This window comes from Peromyscus leucopus, chromosome 4, assembly GCF_004664715.2.
Source record: "Peromyscus leucopus breed LL Stock chromosome 4, UCI_PerLeu_2.1, whole genome shotgun sequence".
Taxonomy (NCBI): domain Eukaryota; kingdom Metazoa; phylum Chordata; class Mammalia; order Rodentia; family Cricetidae; genus Peromyscus; species Peromyscus leucopus.
In genome coordinates this window covers 120,197,953-120,217,758 of record NC_051066.1, presented here as the reverse complement: position 1 = coordinate 120,217,758, position 19,806 = coordinate 120,197,953, and the positions used below count along the sequence as shown (strand labels likewise).

Genomic DNA, 19,806 nt, shown 5'->3' with positions numbered 1-19,806 from the left:
TCCGAGGCAGAAAGTGCCACGACTCCACACGCGCGCACGCAGCCAGCGAGCGGCCGGAGCGGACGGCGGACGGGGCGGACGGCACCGGGGTCGCGGTGTGTGCAGCTGCTCAGGGGCGGCTTCTCGGCGGAGGCTCGGCCGGCTCCTCTCTCGCGGTTCCGCGGCGGCGGCGGCGGCGGCGGCTGCTCTTGCCCTCTCGCTCTCCTCTCGCGTCTCCCGCTGCAGGTAAGAAACTTGGCCGGGCCCTGCAGCGGCGGCGGCGGTGGAGGCGCGCGGGCTGGGCCGTCGGTGCGCCGGGCCGGTCGCGCCGCGCCGCGAGTGACACGTCTCCTCGGCGGCCCCTCCCCCGGCGGCGCCGGCCCGCCCGCCCTGGCGGTGGCCGCGGCCCCTCGGGTGGGACGGAGCTGCGTGTGCCAGGCCGAGCCCGTGCAGAGGCGTCGGCCGAGCGCGCCCCTCGGGGTGGACCCCCCCTGGCCGGTCGGCCGGCCAGGAGCTGCGGCGGCCCCGCGGCGCGACGTGGCGACCCCTCCCTCCTGGCCCGGCCGTCGGGCCGGCCCGCGCGCTCCGAAGTTGGGCTAAGAAAGTTGGCGGCGGGGCGGGGCGGCACACAGCTGGCGGAGGAAGGGGTTAAGTTTCGGGAAGCCACCGGATGACGTTGCCGGGCCGGAGTCCGGGCCGGAGGGGGTGGGGGGGTGGCGGAAGGCGGTGGGCAGGCCTGGGACGAGGGCTGAGACTGGATGGGCGACGCGGGACCCAGAGCCCGGGGCTGCGGGCCGCGGCCACCGGACACGTCGGCGGCCCCGACGGGGCGGGCGGGGGCCACGGGGTTCGCCGCGGGTGCAGTCCGGGACTGGCCTTAGCAACTTCCCGGAGTGCGGGATGAGGCTCCCTGCTCCCCCTGGCGGCGGGGCCGCAGCACCGTTTCCCGGCGGGGCCGCGAGGAGCCCGGGCGCGAGGGTGTCAGACCCGGCCAGAGTTGGGGCCACCCTGGGTCCTGCCTGGCCTCTCCCTCCCGCAGCCACGATGAATGGACCGGTGGTGCCAGGCCCAGGCGGAAGCAGACACCTCCGGCCCGGCCGGCCAAGCACGCTGGCACTGGGCCCGTCGTCTGTCCCGGCCCGCCAGGCTTCCCGGCTGTGCCCAGGGCAGGCAGGCCAGCCGGCCCGCGCTTCCAGCGGTACGGGATGCTTCAGGGGCTTCTTCCCGTACTGTAAGCCTCCAGCTGTAGTTCTGTTAGTGTTACTCTTCGTGGACCGTAGTTAACCAGGTGGTTTCGCTCAGAGGTTTACCATTTCCCCATCTGAAAAAACAGGGTTCCTGCTTGTCTGTTTGAGAGACAGCGGTGGAGACCTAGCACATGTAGGGAGTAGCCAGCTAGTATTGATTGTTCTTGTGGGATGTGTGTTTAGGGACGTGGGAGAACCAGAGAACAAGGAGGAGCCTGGCTCACACTGTGGACCATGCAGGGCTGCAGAAGTCACACACCTGGATTCCACCCCCTTGAACACCTGAGGCTCATGTCTCCTGACCTCTGAACCTGGGTTTCCTTATCTCTGGCCTGGAGATAGTACCACCCACTCACCACTGGGGTCGGGGAACAGGGCAGGAAGTGTGGGATCTTGTGTAAAACAGAGCAGTTTGGCAATAGCTCTTGAGGTCAGAGTTCAGGACGGGGAAACACCAAGGAAATGAAACTTTGGAGGATCCTGGAGCCTCCCACATCTGTATTTGCTAAGCTAGTCGTTCATTTGCTTAAAGCCTTCTGGTGGGGGTGGCGGCCCCGGGTGGAATTTTGAGTAGAGCCTCACATTGTAGGCCGAAGAACTTCGCAGTGGACATAGACCTTTAGTGTCGACTCTTCTCTCACCATTCACCGCACTTCCTTAACATTTTCCCCAACTTTTCTTGCTTGTCTTAACTTCTTGCTCCCGGAGAAATTTCTGTGATCCAGGCACTGGGCTTCCTGACTGATAGCTGTCTTAATGTGTTAATGAACTTTGCAAGGTCAGCCCACTTTGGTCTGCCAGCTTGTTTCTCTTGAGGAGAAGCAGCTTCCTGTTCTGAGGGCCTGAGATGCCACTTCCCTTCTGTTGAAGTGCAGGAGAGGTCAGGGCAGACCTTAGGAAGTTTTCCATTTAGAGGCCAGGGCAAGCTTGGATTGCCTGGCTCCTGGACTAGTTGAGGCCTAGAGAAGGCCAAGATTGGGGGATGAAGGCAAGAAGGGATCTTGAGGGTTGGAAGCAGCAGGTTTACGTGAAGTTGTGGCATGTTATAACAGAACTCTTCAATTTCATATTTAGGACTTGAACTCTGACCATCTACTTGTTCTAAGGAGTTAGAGTGGTATTATAATGTATGGATGTTTTTTGTTGACGGAAACATTTTTCTTTCTTTCTTCCTTCCCCTTCCCTCCCCTTTTCTTCCCTTTCCTCTTCTCCTTCCTCCCATCCTTCCTCCTTCCTTCTTTCCTTCCTTCCTTTTTGCAGTGTTCAGGACAGAGTCTTAGTCCTGACTGCCGTCTGTGTAGCTTAGACTGACCTTGAACTCCTGCTCCTCTTGTCTCTACCTCCCAAATGCAGAGATTATAGGTGCGTACCCCAACACCCAGCTTGATGGGAGAGTTTTAAATAAATCCTGAATCGAGTCACATTTGAGCAATTATGCTCTTTGCTGAAATGAGCCTTAACTCTACATGCTACAATAATTATATAGCACCAAACTCAGTTGAAATGGTTGCATGCAAATGATTTAATTGGAATATTGGATTATTGTGTAGCAGGGATACCTTTTAAAAGCACAGGAGCCCAGCTCCTTACTTGGCTTTTTATCCCCAAGGCTGTAACTAATAGACACATGACAAAGGGATCGAGCCAACAGTATTTGTGATTTTCCTTGCCCAAATCTTGTTTCCAGAAGGGAAAATTTCCCTTGTGTTATCCCTTTATACATCCCAGGTCTGCAGTGGTGAAGGCCTTGTAAGTCCCTTTCCAGTTAGGAAGTAGTACAAACATGGCTCTCTGGCTCCTGGAGGCAGCCAAGATTGGGACTCATAGGTTTTGAAGCCCAGGGTTCCTATAGTTCATACTGATTAGAGAGACTACCATCTCATGGAATAAAAGTATCTGGATCCAACTTAACTTCAAAAGGCTTGCAATTTAGAATCAGATACCGCACTGCTGTGGTTTTAGACATCACAATACACCCATGTTTAGGTAGGGTAGGTGTGGTTATCACCCATTCAATAGATGAGAACCTGGAAGCCCAACGGATAAGAAGGCTTTGGGACCTGTTCCTGTTGCCAACTGCTAGGTGACATCATTCCAGCTTTCTGAACAGGCTGTGGGGCCACATATTCCATCCTGCTGGGACACTAATTACCCAAGGGAGGACACAGAACTAGAAAATTAAAATGAGTGTCAGTGGCAAGGTGTAGAGTCAGTGAGAATTTGGCAGTGCGGGAAGACACTTGGCATTTCATTCCTTTGTGAAATGTCTCTGCTCTGCGTTTTCAAACTCCATACATACAAATGCGTGACACATGAATTTGTGTGAAAAAGCTGTTATCCACAACAGCATTGTCCATACCATGTACAGCTGTGGCCACGCACAGCTATGTAAGTTTAAAGTATGTCAGTTAAAATGCAATAGCATTTTAACATTCCAGTTCTTAGCAAAGTTGCAAGTGCTGAGTAGTTGCACATAGAGTTACATCATTCCTTCTTGGCAAGTTTGAGCAGACAGCAGCAGGCCAGGCTAGCTGTTCTCTAAAGGTTCAAGTCCCTGTTCCTCCTGATCACATGGAAACAGAATAATGTTGAACCAGGTGAAGTGTCCATTTTGTCTGCCAAAATAGACTGCTGATAGCAGTTTGCATACTTAGCTCATTAAACTGTCACCTTTAGGAAACATTAGTCTTGGGGGCTGGAGAGTTGGCTCGGTGGTTTAGAGCTTTTGCTGTTACTACTAAGGACTCAGATTTGGTTCCCAGCATCAACATGGTGAATCATAATTGCTTGTTTCTCCAGCTCCAGGGGATCTGACATCTAATTCTGGTCTCTGTGGACACTAGACATGTACACGATGCACATACATACATGCAGGCACTCATACATAAAGTAAAAATAAATCTTAAAACAGAAAACCCAGTCTTAACTGTGCATATGAGGAAAAAGGGGAAGGGCAGGGAGAAAGGCACTTTACCCAAAACTAACAGCATGAAGATGGCCAAATGTACCAAACACAGAAGAAATAAGAAGGCAGTAGATGGAAAGTATGCAGCTTGTAAGGAAAGTAAATATTTAATTCTAAGTGAGAAAGCCTGGGCGATGGAGGCTGCTTAGCATTATAGAATATTAACTCGGGGACTTCCTAGGAGATTGTTTTTTTAGGCAGACGATTCTGAATGAGGCTCCTAAAACAGGCAAGCACACACCCCAGTTTAAAACCAGGCTCGCCTTCTGCTTTTCCTTTAGATGTTGGTAATACATATCTCTGAACTTTTCAAAATGAAAAGCAACTTTAAAGGATGCTATATAAATGATATGTTTCCTGGTTGTTTAGGCAAGACTGGGATACCCTCCTGGTCCCCAGCACCTTCACTTTCCAGGGTGCCAGGGTTTTCCTCCCTGGCTGGTGGAAGTTATTTCCTGAGCGCTGCAGGGACTGCTGGCAGGTCCTGTCATACTCTGTGTGGCTTTGAAAGCTCACTGGGACTTGAGAAGACTTTTTGAATTCTTGGTTGTTCTCTTGTCAGTGCTCAGTAGACTGACGGAAAGCCCAAATTTAAAGGAAACCTCCAATGATGAGCAACTAGTGGTTCTCTTGCTGGTTAGAGAGGGTCCACTGAGATGATGCCGGAAGTCATCAGCTGTTTATAGTGACAGGGAGCATCATCAGAAGTTGGATTAAACAACTGTCTTGAACCCAAACCTTTAATTCCGTACCCTAAGCCTGTGCAGCCTGGGAGCACAGAAGGCCCGTGTTAGTGTCTCCAAACTCTTAAGCCAGTGTGGATCTAGAACTTAGAACAAAAATGACATTTATTTGGCCAACCCCAGGTTACTAAACAACAAAACCAATCTTTTAATAATGGAGGGTTTTTTTTTCTCATTAAAATTTAGGTTTTTAAGTCTTTCACAAGGAAAGTGAGAATTTAGTTTGATTCTTCAGTGTTTTTGTTTGTTTGGTTTGGTTGGTTGGTTGGTTTTTCCGAGAATGGTGTTTGTGAGCCTGTGCCTGCCTTCAGCGGCAGTTCTGCCCTGGCATATGCGGTGTGCTTGGCAGTCCTTGAGGGTCTGCGGAGCTGCATAGGGCTGTACTGCAACTTAGGGTGCTATGAGCAGCTTGGGGGGGGGAGCAGCTCGTTTTAATCCCAGGGACAAGGAGCATGACCTCTTTTCCTTGGGCCTCAGTGTTCCTTTCCTGTAAAATGAAAGCAGACCAGGCGTCTCCATATCTCAGGCCATGAGCCTTGCTTTATCTTTAATCCTTGCTCTCTCATACTTGCAAATCCCACCAGCTCTGCTTTCTAAGTGGGAGTCCGAGTTGGCTCTTCTTTCTCACCATCTCTGCAGGTTCCATTCTGTCCTCCGGTCACTTTTCCTCCAGCCTGTTTGATTTCGTCTTTGGAGCGGATTCCTAGCTCTGCCTTCACCTCTGCCTTCTAGACTGTTGCTCCAGATGATAGTGTCACTGCTCTGTCCTGTCCTTGTCTGTCTGACCAGGGGTCTCCTGGGCCCACTTAGACTTGACTTCACTCCTCTGCCTGCCTGCCTGCCTTCTTCTTCTTCAGCTACACTGGCCACCTCTTCAGTCCTCAGGCTGTGTCTGCTGGAGGGCTTTGGCATGTGTCTCTTCTACCTGGGGAGCTTTTCCCAGATGCACAGTCACCCCTCCACTCGCCTCAGATCTGTTGATCATCTTGTTTAAAGTGACACACACCTTCCCATCCTGTCCAAGCTGCGCACAGCTTTCTCCTCATTCCTACCACCTGATATGTCCTGTGTTTGACCTGCCTGTCATCTCCACTGGAGGACAAGCTCTGTCAACACAGGAGAATTATCTGCTTCCTCTTCCTAGGGGATCCCAGGATCTAGAACATTGATGGCACCTGGTAGATGTCCGTGCTCACTGGGATGATGGAGAGGCTTTTCTAGTGCAAGTCTATAATCATTTAACTCAAAGTAGGCTGGATTGCTGGAGCATCAAATGTAAACGCAAACCATCCTAGGACCAATGGGAGTGAGTTTTGGATTACCCCCAGCCTGGCTGCAGTTAGAAGTTGACAAGAAGGTTGAGTAGTGCTGTCAAACTTCACCAGCCCCTTGCTGCCCTCAGAGGCCAGAGGTGTAAATGAGCCTTGGGGCAGGGGCTTGGGCTTGGATGCTGCCTCTGTCCTGGGCTCTCGGTCTGCAGGACAGTTTCATGACTCTGAACTGAGCATGTGTCTTCACTGCTGCTCTGGTCCCAGGAGGAGTATTAGCGGGAATCACCCACATTTCCCAGGGTACAGAAGGTCCTGGGTCAGGCTTGCCGAGGAACTAGTCTTTCTAGGAAACAAAACATTATTTTTGGTTCAAACAATGTGGTGGCTTTTTCTAAAAAGAGTTGAATTTTGTGCTTGGAGAATAAAAGTGTGCCATAGTGGTAGGAGGGAGAATTATTGTCTTGTAGTTGGCATGGGGTTTTCCTTTCTCTCAGTCAGACTTTTGTCAGGCTAAGGAGTGAGAGGAAGCTTTGCTTTCCCTCATGGCAGTGTCTCTGAGGAGGTTTGCATGGAGAGTAGCTGAGGTGGAGGAAACTTGGCTGAGGTCTGCTGGGTAAGATCATATTCCAGACCCTTTCCTTCATTTCTCTCCCACTTTGCTCCTTTAGACAAAGAAATGGCAGGTGCGTCCTGGAGTTTCAGTCGTTTGTGCTGAGTGAGACATGTGAATGAATTCTCTTCTGTAGAAGGGTAAAGACCCTTGTCCATATATATCTAAGTGGTATGTCTTCTGGAAGTTCTCATTCGGTGCTTAAAATTACCGTTCAACTGTATTAAAACCAGTGTTGTTTTCCATGAAGACTGTTCCTGAGTAGGAATCAGATGTAGCTTTACTTCTGTTGGCTATATTATTTCCTGTAGTTGATGTTTGTTTGTAGTTAGAAAGTCACTTCATAGTAATCACAGTGATTGAGAAAAGGAAGGAGACGAGGAGTAAATGAATTATTAAAACCCTTAATGAAAAGTCTTATTAGGGACATGTCAAGGGACTTCTCAGAGGCCCACTTTAGTTGTGGCTCTGAAGCCCAGCTACTCCTCCTCATTATAGGTCACTTCCCAGATAAGTTGGATGATCTGGGGCCGCCTGTTGTACTGTTTTCATTTTTTAAAGACAGTGAAGCAAGGTTAATGAAAAGCCCTGGCCACTCCAGGACGGGGACACCCTCCTTGGCTGAGGTCCCATTAATTTCTTTCTGGAGAGAGCAGTGTCCTATATGCTTGTTAGAAGGTAGCTGTAGTAACAGCACTCCATGACAATCCTTAAAGGTGTCCTCTTCTTCAGGGTACAAGGTGTGTGTATTTTTAATTCTTTACTGCAAAGAATGTGTATGTACTCGAGCCACGGTGAAATACACTTATTTAAACTGCACACCCTTGTGTAACTAGTTCTTTTGTGTTCCTGTGTCCCCTTAGAGCCTTTCTTCAAGGATACCTGCTTTCCTGTTTATAGCATCACAGTCTCTTTGCTGTTGTGTGAACATAATGGAAGCGGATCACGTGACATATGCTCATTTGTCTTTCCCTTGGTGTGTGTGTAAGATTCATCCATGTGGTTGAGATAGCTGTGGTCCGCTCATTTGTTCTCGTTTCGTCCAGTGTATGACTGTATCACAGTATCTGGCTAGCTTCCAGGGAGGAGCTGTTGTGGATAAATAACGCTGGCATAATTGGTCTCGCCCTGACTTTTGGTTAGCATGAGCACATATTTCTATTGGGTCTGATATCTAAATCTGGAATTGTGGGCCATAAAGAGGCATATGCTCAGCTATAGAGAAAAGTGCCAGGCTTTTCTTTCAAAGTGCATGTAGTAATTTATACTCTCACTGCAGTATTTGAGAGCTTGAGGTGTATTATAAAATGGCTGGCTTAAAAAACAAAAAACAAAAAAACTAAAGTGAGGTTTGAATCACCATTGATAATAAAAAGAGTTAATTCCCAAATGCTAGAAGTTCTGTGTTGGGGGTGGGACTGTTGGGCCAGTAGGGTTTGTTGGTGAAGGTGGGCCTTTGCAGAGGGCTGTGGAGAGAGGGCCAGAGCGCTGACATTCTTCACAGCCAAGCCAAGTGGGAAGTGAAGGCAGAAGCTGAGCAGTCCATTGTGAAAAAGCCCTCTACCTGTGGGTTTTATAAAAACAGACATTTCTAGTCAGAATGTTGATCTGTCTCCAGGGGTTGGTGCTAGGGGGCTATCTCTACAGGATTTCCTACTCCCTCACCCCCTAACCTGCTGGGGAGTATAGTGTTCGTCCATCTGTGAGGGATATTTATTTCTCTAGATTCCCATTAGATGCCTAAAACTGCAGATAATGCTGAACCCTATATATACACTTCGTTTTTTTGCCTTTAGATACTTACGATAATGTTGAATTTACAAATTAGGTAGGCACTTGTGTGAAATTAAGAAAAACAGAGTTAAAGAGTTGTAACAGTATACAGTAATAAGTTATCTGACGTCCTGCGTAACTCGCAGTCCACTGAGCTAGGTGACTAGGAAGTGAGGTCAGCCATGCCTACGTGGTGGTGAGTCAGATGGCTGTAAAGGGGTTACTGAATCCTCCAAAAGTAAAGCGTGGGTAAAGAGCCCTGGCTTGGGAGCTTGTTTCCCTGGCCCAGCTGGCCTTCTTGTCATGTAGCAGTCGTCCTTCTTTTCAATGTAAGATACAGTGAGCTGTGATTTGGCTTGGCTGTGATTAGCAGCAGTGGCAGATACCATGGAGGGGCACTGGGTTTCTGGTGGTAGAGGTTGTCTTGACCAGTCTTCTGATTTGGAAAAATTCTGAATAAAAGATTTTAAAAATGCCTCTTGAAAAGCATAGGGTGGCTCAGAAGATTCCAAGGAGCTGGTAAATAGGGTATCCAGGAGGCCAAACTGTAGTATTCCCAGGGTCAAAGGGCAGAGGTCAGTGTGGGCAACATGCTAGGAAGTGATCCTCCTAAGAGCTGGTACTACTGAGGGCGATGGAACCTCCAGGGGGAAGACAGAGTGGCATTAAATACTTCTGTGGCCAGAGTGTAGTCGAATGGTTGGTTCCTGCTTAGCATTGAGCAGGCCCTGGATTCCAGCCTCAGCCCTGCAGAAAAGAAACCAAAACAAAAACAGAGAACATTTTTTTCCTACTGTAGAGCTGCTAGGGTAGGGGGAACACAGCCTGAAAGTGAGTGTCAGAAGTTGTCCCTCATGAAGGTCATATGACAGACATGCTAGAAGTTCAAACTCATTTAAGACTCTGTGCTTGAGAGGTGACTGGACAGCACTTTGGGCCAGTCCTTCAGTATTTGAAGGACCACACCTATTTCCTGGACTTGGAGCACCCTACGGCATGATTATAACAGGAACATGGACAGTGGATGGTTATGAAACACATGGAACTAAACACAAGGTTGAAAGTGCTGTGGACGAAGAAGACCAGTAGGAACAGCTCTATGGACACGAGGTTTAAATGCTACCACTTGCTGTGCTGAAAGTAACAGGAAAGGTTTAAAGTATCTACAAGTGGTAGAAATTATAGAATGATCTAGCACATTTGGATTGGGGCAAGTACACCTTAGAGGTATGGAAAGTCCAATAATTGTAACAAAACACAACAGGTGGATCCAGTAGCAGCTTTGTTAGACAGGACTGATGAGAAGCACTGAACTGTAAGGTAGAGCAGAAGAAATACCCAGAATTCACCGTGGAGAACCACAGATAGGGGGTTTGTGGGAGCAATGGAGAATCAAGGGGGCAGGCTGAGAAGTGTGTTGAGTTTCAATTCTAGAGGAGGGGAGAAACAACCAGAGCTTAGCAGATCCTCTTACAGAATGGATGAGATACCCGTCTTTTCAAAGATCCCAAAACAACCCAAACAGAATAAAAAGAAGTCTACATGATATAACTAGAGAAGAATTCAGCATTGGGGGAGATCATTTTTTATACACTTTTATTTTATCTTTATTTTATGTACATTGGTGTTTTGCCTACATGTATGTCTGTATGAGGGTAGGGTGTTGGATCCCCTGGAACTGCAGTTATAGACTGTAATGAGCTGCCATCTGGGTGCTTGGGAATTAAACCCGGGTCCTCTGGAAGAGCAGCCAGTGCTCTTAACTACTGAGCCATTTCTCCAGCGCCCCCCCCCTTTGTGTGTGTGTGTGTGTGTGTGTGTGTGTGTGTGTGTGAGAGAGAGAGAGTGAGTGTGCGCGTGCGCATGTGTGTGGGAAGCGGGGTATTTTAAGGCAGAAGCAAGACTTACTAGTAGATCATCAGGAAACTCTAGGGTGTTCCTGGAAGGAAAGTAAGGCCAGGAGGAAAAGAATGAAAAGTGAAGAAGGTGGTTAATATTTGGACAGTTCTTAATAAATGCCCTGATGTTGGGGAGACTGAAAAACTAGAAGGTCAAACACATAAAAACAATAGTTAGGGAGAGTAAAGGAATTAGTAGGACAGAATAAAAAATTTGCTTGACTTTTATGACTGCTGAATGTTGATCTCCCCCGCCCCCCAAAGGTTACTACTAAAGAATTAAAGAGTGGGTTACTTCTGTAATACTAGAAGGGGAAACACAACATTCAAAAGCAATCAAGAAGGATAAAGACAAAAACCTGCCCAGGACAGATGGGAGACTAATGTTAGAGAAAACACAGATTCCAACCCAGTGTATTAGCATTTATATTAAATGCCAATTACCTAAATACTCCAGTTAAAGCAAAAAGACACTGCTTGTGCTGAATTTTAAAAGTACAGTTATTGCACTGTCATAGATAGGATGGAAGAATATAGCTATAGAAATATCACTAAGAGAAAGCCAGTTCACACGTGCTGGTGCTGTATGCTAGCCCAGTAGCCTGGGCTATGTAGAAAGACCTCCATCTTAAAAGAACGGAAAGGAAACCGATGTGTCATTGTTATGGGAATAGACTTTAAGGCAGAGAAAAAGCACATTGTGATCACTTAGCAGCTTTTTGGCTGTGATCAAGTGTAAAAGCAGTATAGAGGGAGGTGAATTCAACAGTTGGAGCATTTTAACTTAAAAAAGTGTGTGTGTGTGTGTGTGTGTGTGTGTGTGTGTGTGTACACAACATGGTCAGAGGACAGTGCTCTCTTCCTACTATGGTTCCAGGGATCACACTTAGGTTGTCAGCTTGTGTAGCAAGCACTTTTACCTACTGGCCCTTTCATTGGCCCCATTTTAACTTTTGAGTTAACATAGTCTCAATATATAAAGTGGAAATGGTCAGAATTTTTATGAAATGGTCTAATTCATAACCACAGTAGAGAAATTTTAGTGATCCTATAACTAATCAACAACTTACGATAAAACAGTAAAGAATATAGTCTGTATGTGACTATATATATAAAAAACCCACAGCCACCTCACACACACTTCACAGTATTCAGATGGCTGTGTCAAGGGCAAAAAGCAGTCCAGGATAGGTAGAAGACTAATGTTATACAAAATACTGATTTAAACCCAATTCAGGTAAATTAGAAATATGAATAAAAAATAATAGAAAAATCACTGTGTATTTGGAAATTTAAAAATACTTCTAATGTTTGTAGGTCATAAAGTAGAGAAATATAAAATGATTTGACAGCAATAAAGAAAATGGTACATATTAAATTTGTAGTGTGTAGCTGAAACCTTTTTTGACAGATTAATAACTTTAAACACATTGAAAAAGGGAAAAAGAAAATTATTGAGCAAAGCATCTATCTTGATGCAGTTTATGCTAACTGGGATAAAAAGCAATTTCTTTAACGTGATAAAAGTCAGAGTGAGCTCAGGTCGGCCATGAAGTTGGGGAAGGAAGAACAAAGGAGACAAAACAGCAGAGCTGAGCCACGGGGCCTCCGTAGAAGAGGTGGTGGGCACTGGAGGTCCCAAGCACAGCACAAACAAGGGACAGAGGAGCAACATGAAGTACATAGATCGGGACCTCCCTACAGACGCAGACGCAGACGCTGAAAAGACAAGTGGGGTTGGTGCAGAGCTCATGCTCAATCAGTTTTTAAAAATTAATACACCACTGGCGCGTACCTACCAGCCAGGTGCAGCGGCACACGGCTGCGTCCTGAGCACTCTGCAGGCTGAAGGGGGGGTCTCGAGGCCAGTCTAGCTAGTAGCTAGGCCAGTAGCTAGGCAGTTTTAAAAAAAATAGCAGAAAGAGGGGGAGAAAGATGTATCACTTATAATACGTAGCTTGTTTTTCACAGGTTAACATGACAAAACTTTTGCAAGTTGGGACAACCCTGATGCATTTCTAGAAAATCGAACTTAACCAGTACTAAACTTAGGGGAGAGAGAAAACTGCATGTTCCTGTAATCATAAGGAAATGGATCCATGAGTAAGCTTTACAAAGAAAATACCAGGCCAAATGCTTTCACAGGTTTGCCCTACCAGGCATGTAAAGAATACACATTCTAGTTCTTCTCAAACTTAGAAGAGAGAGAGAAAGATAAGGACATTCTGTATCTACTCATTCTAATGTCTGCTGACCTTATTCCATAGGAATAGTAGGAATGAAACACCAGTCATCTCATACCTAGGAATAAAAGCCAAACTCAGCAGCACATATAATGACAAAGTGATGTTTGTCCTAGGAATGCAAACTTCCATTAGTGTTGAAAACTAAGTGTACATTACGTTCATCTGCCGTACTGACAGGTTACGAGAGTAGAATGATATAATTATCTTATCAGATATAGAGAAAATATGTGATAAAACTTACATGCATACTATGGGTAAAAAGCAACTTCTTTAACCTGAGAAAGATGTCTACAGAAAGTCAGCAAGCATCACGGTGCAACTAGGCACTTGCATTGTCCCCTTTGATGTGAGGACAGACTGCCTGCTGTCCTTCTCTTTAGCATTGTATCAGAGGTCCTACTCAGCAAAAACCCAGGAAAAATAAAACAGGTCAAGATTGGGAAAAAAGGAACAAGCTGATTTATATGCTGACAGATACTGGAAAGTTAAAAACAAAACAAACAACAACAACAAAAAACTAAAGGCGTATGGCTAGAATTAGGCAGAGTTGCTCAGGAAAACAGTAACCACATGAGGATCACTCACTCCTTTGCATGCCAGCAACAGACAACAGAACCTTAGTGACCATTTGCAAGAGTAGAAAACTGAAGAACCAAGAAAGGCCTCTCCTCTCCAGCAACACACAAAACATTTTTCTCCATCCAGATCCTGTGGTTTTCTCTTTGGATTTATTCCTATGAGTGCCGGTTATCAAGCACTCTGATAGAATATTTAGTGGTCCGATCACAGCCAGTACCTACTGAGAACTGATGTTTGGTTGGATGCCGTGCCGACTGGCCTCTGCTTTCTGGGGATGAATATCTATTACAGTAAGAAAGCTTTGTGGACCAGTTGTCTGTTTTGAGGATCCTTTATCATGCCATATAGGCCTGTCTTCTTTAATAAAGTGGAAACTGGTGGCTTCTTGTAACCCCCCAGAGGGTTTAGTTCTATTCAGATACCTACTTTTTCAGACTTTATTTTTTTTTTTTAAAGGAAACAAAAGCTTGTTAATTCTCTACTTTTTTCCTCAGGCGTAGAAAATTGAATCTGAAATGGCTGATGATTAAGCAAGGCTTATAATAGAATATATTTCTATTTTTAGTGTCTCAACTCTTTAAAATGAATGGCATTGTTTCTTTAAAGTCGGAAGTTACTTTTAAACACATGAAATAAATTATTTCAAAATCCTACATTTAGTTGCCACATTGTCTTCAGTTACTCTGTTTTCAAAAAATGAGTTACGTTTAAAGCCTTAGAGGAGAGGCTCTGGTGCGGCTCTGGAAATATTAGTTAATGTTGGTAAGCATTGGGCTTCATAGGAAACAGAGAGGTTGCCAGAGGAAAGTGGGGGAGTGACAGGCCCAGTCTGAGCTGACTTTGGGATACTGTTGGGTGGGTGTGGGCAGCTGATGTCATCTTGGGCCTTAATGTTGAGGTGGAACAGGAATTTGAGATAGGAAGTGGGCACTAACACCTAGTATGTCCCGAACTTTTGAAGGGCTGCACCCTCCATGAAAGGGCAGGCAGGTTCCTAGTTAGTAGCAAGAAGAGACGACAGGGGACAGCTGAACCATCGGGGCGAAAGCTGGAGTTTTTCCGTCATAGGTCCCTGCCACATATAACAGTCAGCCTCTTCAAGGCCTGATTGAAGCAAAGGTAAAATGATTTTTAGGGGAAAGTCTCTAGAGAATTGCCACCAATAAAGCCTAACAGAAATGCAGTAGAAAAATTACAATTGCAGATAGAACAGAAGGCAAGGAAAGAACTGGAAAAGGGGTAAGAAGGTACCACGAAAGAAGGCAGGCAGACTTGAACAGGACAGAACAGCTCGAAGAATTCATTAAGAAGCCGTTTGGATTCAGCCTAAGAGAGAGTGGTCGAGTGGATCTTACATCTGAAGTCTTCCCTAATGGCGGCACAAAGAGAATTATTAAGGTCTAAGTAGAGGTGACACCTTGAAGGAACATGAGGAGTGAGACAATTGTCAAAGGAATTCAGTGATGAAGAGTTTTCCAGAATTGAAGTCGGTGTGATGACTCCTCAAACTTGGAAAACACAATAAAGCTAAATAAGGTTAAATCCACATATGTATTCCGTGGACTCCTCAGAACCCTGAACATAGAACTTGACAGTGATGAGAAGGGCCGGGGAGAGCACAAGGTCCTGTGTGCGGACGCTATACAAAGGTCCACCTGTAACCCTAGCGTTCAGGAGGCAGAGGCAGGATCGATGTCTGGGGCAAGCTGGCTAGCTAGACTAGCTCATCAGTAAGCTCTAGGTTCAATTGAGAGACCCTGCCTCAACAAAGTACTCAAGAATGATAGAGGAAGACACTTAAGTCAACCTGGGGCCCATCTCTGCATGTTCATTCACACCTGACATTCCACTCATGTGCACACCACACACACACACACACACACACACACACACACACACACACACACGTATGTAAAAGATGGTGAGAGATAAAAAGATAAAGGGGTTACAGTAGGTTAGCAGCATGTTTTCAGTAATAATCTTTCTACCACCAAAGAAAAGCCAGGAGATAAAAATCAAATCTTTAAGAAAGAAAGCTTTTGTATGGATTCTGTATAGTTAATTCATTCATGAAGAATGAAGGTAAAATAAAAGTCTTTTCAGAGAGTGAGGACTGTAAAAGTGGATCAGGAAGCTATACTTGGTCAGAGAACTGACCAACAGAGTTTTTGGCAAGACCCTAATGGGATGAAAGACAAGTAGCAATGATAAACAAAGGACAGACTTCCGAGTAATTAAACAAATGAGTATGAGCTGTCTGTCAGAGCAACAGTGATTGGGCAAGATGGGGCAGGGCTCCTGTCGGATGGAAGGCAACAGACTTAAAGCCTTTTAGGTTCTCCTGTTGGAACGGGGGATGGAGGAGTGAAACGGAGTCAGGTTTGTACGTTAGGAAAATGTGGGGTGAACATTACAGCTAAAAAATGTAAAGGAGCTGGGCATGCTAGTGCATCCCTCCCTTTTGTCCCAGTAGTCATGAGGCAGATTGAGTTTGAAGGCAGCTCGGTCTGCCTAGAGTGTTCCAGGACAGCCAGGGATGCATAGTAAGACAAACAAACAGACAAACATTCAAGGGGATTCATTTTCAAGGAAGTACAGTGTTTAGCACCCAAGCTATACAGCAAGAAAGTGCTTGACTAGTCAGACATTGCAAGTGAAGAGATGCCGTCATCAGTAGGCACCCCAGAATCAAGAGGATGGATGAGTGGGTTTACAGAAAAAAAATCATAGTATGTGTTGGGGGACTAAACCTAAGACAGATCGCCCCTGGGGTTAAAATAAAATCCAGCTATATGCTATTTTTAGAGTAACACTTAAAACACAAATGCAGAAAGGTTGAAAAAGAAAAAAAGCCAGGTGGTGGTGGCGCACGCCTTTAATCCCAGCACTTGGGAGGCAGAGCCAGGCAGATCTCTGAGTTTGAGGCCAACCTGATCTACAGAACGAGTTCCAGGACAGGCTCCAAAACTACACAGAGAAACCCTGTCTTGAAAAACAAAACAAAACAAAAAAACAAAACAAAACAGAAAAACAAAAAGAAAGAAAAACATTCTAATCTAATACTAATTTCACAAGAGTTGGAGAAGCTTTGAAAATAATCAGACAAGCTAGAATTTAATGGAAAAAAATCATTATTGAAGAGGGTCATTCTCAAATGGGAAGAGAAATAGCAGGTACTTAACCAGGAAGATCTATTAATTGTGATTTTATATTCTAACAAGATGGTCTCAAATAAAACACATCGATAGATTCCAAAAAAGCAAAGTATGTGAAAAGTACATGCAGGTAGCGGAAAGGTGAGAGCTTTCAATAACTGTTGGATCAGACAAAAAGGTAAGAGAGACGGGGAGGGAGTAATTGATTTTTAGATCATAGTTCAAAATATGGAAATTTATAATGCAGTTAAAAGTAGAATTTATTTGTGATAATTCAGTCCCTTCTGTATGTTAGGAAAGTTATTACATCACCATACCACAAGTCAAAGAAGAAAGACATGGGGATTTGGAAATTGAACAATAATGGAAATGTTCATTATAGCTTTAGGATGAAGCAATAGGAGTTTTTAGAGGAAATTTATTGCCTTAAGTATTTGCTACCAGGAGAAGACCAAAAATTAACATGCATTCATGCCCAAGAAGTTGGAAAACAGTGTAAACCCATGGAAGACGGAGGGATAGTGAGACTTAATCGGCTCACCAACCCAGAAGTTGGATGTACAGTCATCATCAGTGGTTAATTAAGTCAGTGCTCCCGTTACCTTCTCTCCCAAAGGAGAGGTCTCAGGCTGCCTCCTTTGACAGCTCATCTCATCCTAGAACAAGGGTCCCCGTGAACTGGAGTGAAGGGCTGATCTGAAGCCCATTCCATGAGTCTAGTGGTTCTGCCACCCGGGTGAGGACAGCGAGAGTGACCTGATTTCTCTCACTTTGAAGACAAAGGCCACCAAAAATAAATAAATAAATTAAAAAAAAAAAGGACATCAAATCTAGAGATGTTATTTAAAAAGAATTTCTGTCAAATGTTTCTGTTTCAGTTACCCACAGTTAACCATGGTCTAAAAATATTAAGTGGAAAATTCCAGAAATAATGAGTCACTTTCACATTTTCTGTCATTCTCCTACTAGAAAGTCATCCCAGGACATGAACTGTCCTGTTACACGGTGCATCCACATTGAATATACTACCTGCCCACTAGTCTGGGTTATCAGATGGAATTATATGACTAATCTTTATTTAATTGTGGCCCTTAAACAGGACAGTAGTAATGCTGTCAGTGGTATTATTATAATTGTTTTATTTGATTGTTGTTGTTTTGCCTTTTACTGTGCCTAGTTTATACCCTAAACTTTATCATAGGTATGTATATAGAGGAGACAACATAGTGTATACACACAGAGTTCAGTACTATGTGTCAGGATTCCCTTTAATCCTGAAATTTAGCCCCAGCAGATAAAAGGGAGCTACTGTATTATAATTCAATATATTTCACATTAAAGGAGAAAATGTCAGATGATGTGAAAAACAGTTGCTCACTCAGTGCTCATTTATTTATTTTGTACGGTAACCAAGAAGATAGAAGATAGTATACACTATTTAACCTGTGGAAAGGGTTCTACCAAAAATGGATATTGATTCTCTATGTGATAGTGAACCTGAGCTGTGGGAATGCAGCAACCCAGCAAGGAGGCTCCTGCTACCAGTTCTGCTCAGAAATGAGGTAATAAAGCCCAGAGAGCAAGAACCAGGACTTTCTCTTTCCCACACGGATAGTTTTTTTTTTTTTTTTTTTTTTTTTAATACCAAGAAAATCAAAGCAAATCTGTAAATGCTGCAGTTTGACAAGAGTTTAGCATAATAAAAGCTGAATGAATGATCCATATATAAACATCATGGCTTGACTGGCTGTATGTAGCTGAGAGAATAGGAAAAATAATTTACAAAATATGCTTTTTCTGTAGGACTTTACAAAAAGCAATAATCTAGGACAACATCACAAAGACATGGAAGGCTTTCACGGAGAAAAATCATGAGAATTTCTAGATGCTTGAAAGAAAACATTGACGTCAGTGTAGTGCTAGGACATAGTTGCTCGTTGAAGGGGTCCCTGTAGTCACAGTGTTGGTTCTGCCTATGCTTGTCTGTGAATTCAGCATGATTCAAATTAAAAGCTCAGTAGAAATTCTGAAGGGGATGGTAATAGGCTAAAAACCCGAAATTGATACAGGGCTTAAATAAAGACTCCAGTGGAGCAGAGTATAGAATCCATCAGAAAGAAGGGGAGGCCAGGCAGGGTGTGTGCATGACTGTTGTCTGTCACCTGCCAAAGGGAGCGCTCAGCGACCGAACCTACCTTATTGCAAAAAGCATATCTGAAGTTCGCCAGTGAGTGCGTCTGGACTCCCGGGCAGCTGAGTGTATTAACTCTGAGCTCTGCCTCTAGCTCTTGTACTAAAGTTGGTACAGGAAGGTAGCTGAACAGTGACTGTGTCACAGTGGTTACCTCTAGGAACTGACTTTGAATGGCAGGAGTCGGGAGCATGAAAGAGGTCCTTTACTCTGGTAAAGGTGTCCCTCAGTTCTGTGGGAGTAGCATAGAATTTAAAACATGTACATAAAGAGTATGGCTGTTAGCAGATCATAGGAGTTAAGGAATTAGCCAAAGCTATTTGGATCTGTATGAGTTTCAAAATTGTCAGATGTCACCCAGAATAATGCCCTTTACATAGCAGTTACAGCGTTGGCCTTTCTGGAAGAGATGTACACACACACACACACACACACACACACACACACACACACACACACACACACACAGTATCTGAAGTTAGTGTGGAAAATGTTAGTATTTGACATACCTATATGTCAAATATATGTGGTTGGGAAATAATCATACTTCTCAAACTCTGTATCTGAACAATACAATTAATACAAATAAAATAATACAAATTTACTGTTCCTTTTCCAAAGTGCTAAGACAGGAAATGTCCCAGATTTGGGGTTTTGTTTTTGACTTTGGTATGGATCTGTGAGATATTTTAGGGATGAACCCAAATCTAAACACTAACTTCATTCCTGTATCCTGTGTACATTATGTACTCTAGTAAATTTATGTAGCTTAATTTACTTTAAAAAAATCATTATATTATCATTAGTTTTATGTGTGTATGTGTGTCCCTGTATGAATTTACGTGTACTATGTGCATACAGGAGCTCATGAATGTGAGAAAAAGGTGTCACATACTCTAAAACTGAAGTTGCTGTTTTGAGTCACTGTGTACCCCTATGTGCTGGAAACTAAACCTTGGTCCTCTGTAAGCATTGGCACAGAGTCTGCTCTCCAGCTTCCAATTTTAACCACCGAACCATCTCTCTAGCCCCCAATTTTACATATTTTTAATGTGCCTGATTTTTAAAAAAGGTTTGTGTGGTTTTTTTGCTTTTGTTTTTATTTTTGTTTTTGAGATATGGTCTTGTTCTGTAGCTCAAGCTGGCCTT

General features: G+C 44.7%; 1 protein-coding gene across 1 annotated transcript in view; it reads left to right on the top strand.

Moving 5' to 3' along the window:
- Rrbp1 (ribosome binding protein 1) overlaps positions 1 to 19,806 on the top strand; it is a 64,870-nt gene continuing 45,064 nt past the window's right edge. The window contains 1 exon segment of the mRNA XM_028893272.2: positions 1 to 225. The gene's annotated coding sequence lies outside the window, so the exon portion shown is untranslated.